Below are 4,523 nucleotides of genomic sequence, written 5' to 3'. Positions count from 1 at the left end.
TCATGATCCTTTGGAAATCTTGAAGGACATATGGATTTATTATGATTTGTTTACTGGAATCATCCTCAGAATTTGGAACCACCAAGGTATGAGATAGAATTTGGTAGATACACCTCAAACTGTACTCTCTACTTTTACTACGAGCATGTTTTAATTCCTGCAAAAATTATATATATATATATATATATGCCTTGCAAAGATTCTAAAGTTTCAGGTGGAGGAAAGATAAGACTCGATAGGTACACTTTTACAGTTTACATTACTTTCTTTTCTTGTACTTTCTACTCTGTACTTTTATGCTTACAAACTTGCATGTTAAACAATGAGTCACCCTGCATGAAAACTAAAACCTTTAGGATAGCCACAAAACTGAAACCATAACCAAAATTAAAATCAACCAAGATAAAATTTACCTCCACAACATTCAAAATATAAGGCAACTCAAAATTTAATCACAAACATCCTAAAACCACAATTACAATTAAATTAAGACGTCTCTATCGGACGATTGGGAATCGCTCGGACGAGGTAACCTACTGTTGCTAATGAGATTTGCCATAATCATAGGGACAACTGATTTGACATCATAACTTGACACATTAGAAAATCTAAACTTACCGCGATGAGGAGCTTGGAGCTAGCATTGTGGGCAGCACGATCATCTTCAGCAGCAAAACATGTCTATATCAACTAAACCATTCCTTAGAATTGAAAAACAAATCCATAGGAATTCAAGGTTATTTGCTTATGCAACATAAATTCTCAACTTTCTTTAGGCCTTTGTATAGTTTTGTTATACAATATGAGCTCTGACTTGTCTTAGGATTCTGAGGTTGTCGTTCGTCATGACCTAAATCCTTACATCTTCCAGGCTATTTATGTGATCGTTTCACTATTTATGTGATCATTTCACATGAATGTAAGCCCCAATAAATAAAATTGGTAGGATGAAACATTCAATAATTTTAATCTCCAAAATTGAAGCCAAACCATAGGAAATCTTGGGAAGTCACTGAGGTTCTTCTCTAGATTTATGACATCTCCTAGTTCTTTCTCCTTTGGATTCCAAAATAAAATATTCCAGATTTGAATCATTCCCCTTTCACACATCTTTGTTCAATTTCGTTGAAAAGTTTTAATCCTTTGACCTCATTGAAGATAATATCCCTTGATTTTTATCGAGAGTTTTCTTAAGTAACTTCGGTTATCTAAGATGTAATTAACTGTAGGAGCTTGCGCTTATAGGAAGCATTCCTGAACCCAGCTTAAAATAAACCATATTTAATTCTTCGTATTAAATAGGGGAGTTTTTCGGTCAACATAAAATGGTTTCGCAGACTTAAATGGATGTCATACAATCTTTAGTTTATTTAATCAAGGCTTCACTAGTAAGTAATGTATCTATCCCTTGGGAAATGTACACTATTTGCGGTATTATGTTCGTTTATTTAAACTACTGGGGATAAGAGATCGATTCGGCCTTGTTTTTTCAAAAATTTAAAATACTATTTTTTTCAAATTATATATATTAAATTAAAGTAAAATGGGTCTTGGGATATCCATCCTAGCAGCCGACAACTTAACAACTCCTTAACTTTTTAGTAGGACGATCTTGGCACCATGATTGGTTGACTTCATTTCTTGTATTGGATAGGACGATCATGGCACCACGGTTTGTCGTTCTTTGTTATATGTTTAGTCGGTTAATCATGACACCACGACTTGTTGTTTTTATTCTACGGTTTGCTGGTCTTTTATATGCACTCAGTTGGGCTAACTTGAAATCATGACTGGTTTTCTTCATTCCTTGAATTGGACTAGGTGATCCTGGTGCCACGGTCTGTCAGTCTTTAATATGCTCTCAGACGATCGATCTTGGTGCCACAACTTGTTTTTTTATTCCCTAGAACGGATCAGGCGATCTTGGTACCACGGTTTGTTTTTCTTCGATATACAATCAAATGAGCGATCTTGGCACCACGACTAGTTGTTTTCATTTCCAAATCAAACCGATTGATCTATGCACTACAGTCTGTCGGTCTTTGATATGAGCTTAACCGAGCGATCATGGCACCATGGTCTGCAGGTTTTTAATATGCTCTTAACAAAACGATCTTGGCACCATGTATGGTTGTTTTCATTCCCCGGAACAGACCGATCGATCTTGGCTCCATGGTCTGTTAGTCTTTGATATGAGCACAACCGGGAAATGTCAATGTTGGCACCATGATTGGTTGTCTTTTTTTCTAGGTTAGACGGAGTGTTCTTGACACCATGTTCTGTCGGGTTTTGATATGCACTTAGTTGGTGATCTTGGTGCCACGACTACTTGTCCTCATTCCTCGGGAAGGATAGTGTGACCTTACTGCTAGAATCTGCTGGTCTTTTATATGCGTTCAGTCGAGAGATCTAGGCATCACAACTGGTTGTCTTCATTCTCCAGGTTGGATTAAGTGATCTTGGTGCCACAATATACCTTTCTTTTATGTGCGCTCAACTGGAGGATTTCGGTGCCATGACTGGCTATCCTTATTCCTTGGGTTGGATCGAGTGGTTATGGTGCCATGGTCTGCCAGTCTTCAATATGCGCTCAGTCGGGCGACCTAGGCACTACAGTTGGTTGTCTTCAGTTGACAAAGTGAGGAAATAATTTTTATTTTTGACTTTTAAGCGGATGGTTCATAAGTGAATAAAAGAAGACAAATTTTTGGACCAATTGGAACATAATGCGGCTCTTTCTAGGAATCACACTTAGGGGCACTTGTTCTTTCAAGGATCACCGGGACTACTCTGATGATGTGGACGACATTCATTTAGACGAGTCAAAGTTGGGTCTCTAGTGCCAGATCTTTCCCTCGTCTCTCATTCGAGTGTCCCTAGGCCACGAACTCCTTTAGTTTCCCTGCCTTAATCAACTCCTCCATGAGACTTCGTGGGTGCGTACATTCCTCCATGCCATGGTCATGATCCGGTGGTATTTGCAGTACTTCTTTGCTTCTCAGAGAAAACCTTCGGCAATCATTAGCGCATGCACCTTGAAATACTCTTTGTCCTATATGGCATCCAAAATTTCCACCATTTATGCCCTCAGAGGGGTAGTCTGCAAGCCTTCATAATCAATGTACGGTTATTCAAATCATTGTACCAGTCTCTCGTAGCATCAAGCTGATCGCAGGTCTTAATTCCTTGCTTAGCCACCATGTCATTCATATAGTTCGGTCATTTCATCATTGTGAGAGGACTGGCCAACTTCAAAATGAAGTCACATCAGTTGTTTGTGTTCTTCCCTTGGGTTCGATCCACCGACCGAGGAGCCCTTTTTTGGGTGTGGCATGTTTGTAGTTCTTGTTTAGGGGTACTCTCTTCCGCTAGCATATGCTTGTTGGCTCATTCCAATAACTTAGCTAAATTTGAGGGCTCATTGATACTTTAGTCATATAAAAATGTTTTGACCTCAAAGCTTGCTGCAAGGCGGCTACTGCAGCTTTAAATTGGAGGTCTTTCACCTCTCACATGTCCATATGAAAACGCACAATGAATCATTGCATCGCATACTCTTGTGCTCACTCTGCTTGAACTGCCACAAGGATGGGCATTCGGGTGTTTTTTGAAGCTCCTGGTTTGAAGCACGAGAAACTACTTCAAGGTTGACGATCTCAAAGTGGTGAAAAACATAGCACACCTAAAAGCGTTTGAGATCTTCAACAGACACACGATCGTTTCAAATGTAGCTAAGTTGTCATTGGGTTCTGATCGTCCCCTGTAAGCTTCCAAGGTAGGAAATTTTAGCTTTTCCGAGCGCTCTGCTCTAAAGATTTGGAGGGAGAAAACGTTCTCCAGTTAGTGTGGGGCTTCAGTACATTCAAGGAATTACCTTTCCACTTGTGTGAATCCGGCTATATCTTAGAGTTGTGAGTTGTTGACCCCCTAGGGACCATGGTTCGCCCTCCTGTTATCATGCGTTGACGCCACCTACTGTGATTGGTTTTGCTCTTGTGAGGCATCATTTCCCTCCAGGCTTGTGACGGCCCTTAATACCTCAGTGATTTGGTTGGTCACTTGATCTATAATTTGAGTCATCATCTCCTACATTCTTCTATGCATTTGTTCCTCCACGTCATCTCGTGGGGGGTCGATGTTGGCCACCTCTCTTTGGTTACTTCCCTCCCTTTATGATTTTTGTGCTCATTTTTTAGTTTTCTTGTTGAAGGTATGGTTCCACACTCACCACACTTTTCAGGATGTTAAATCTGAATATGTATAGGAGACCTCCCTAAGGAATAGAGCGTTGGGGAGTGAAAGAGAGACAACAACAACAAAGTAAACAACAACAAATTTGTGCAACACTTATTCATGAAATAATCTCCTATTTATAGAAATGATTCTTAATACGTTTACACAATGTACACCTATAACACGTAGGTACGACGGGGGTGTTTTTGTCCGGACACTCACCGCAGCATGTAGCCATCAGGCTTAACGATCAGGTAACAACAATAAAATTATGGGCGCCCGCTTGAAGT

The sequence above is a fragment of the Phalaenopsis equestris genome, unplaced genomic scaffold (genome assembly GCF_001263595.1).
Source record: "Phalaenopsis equestris unplaced genomic scaffold, ASM126359v1 Scaffold000228, whole genome shotgun sequence".
NCBI lineage: Eukaryota > Viridiplantae > Streptophyta > Magnoliopsida > Asparagales > Orchidaceae > Phalaenopsis > Phalaenopsis equestris.
This window is presented reverse-complemented; position numbering follows the sequence as displayed.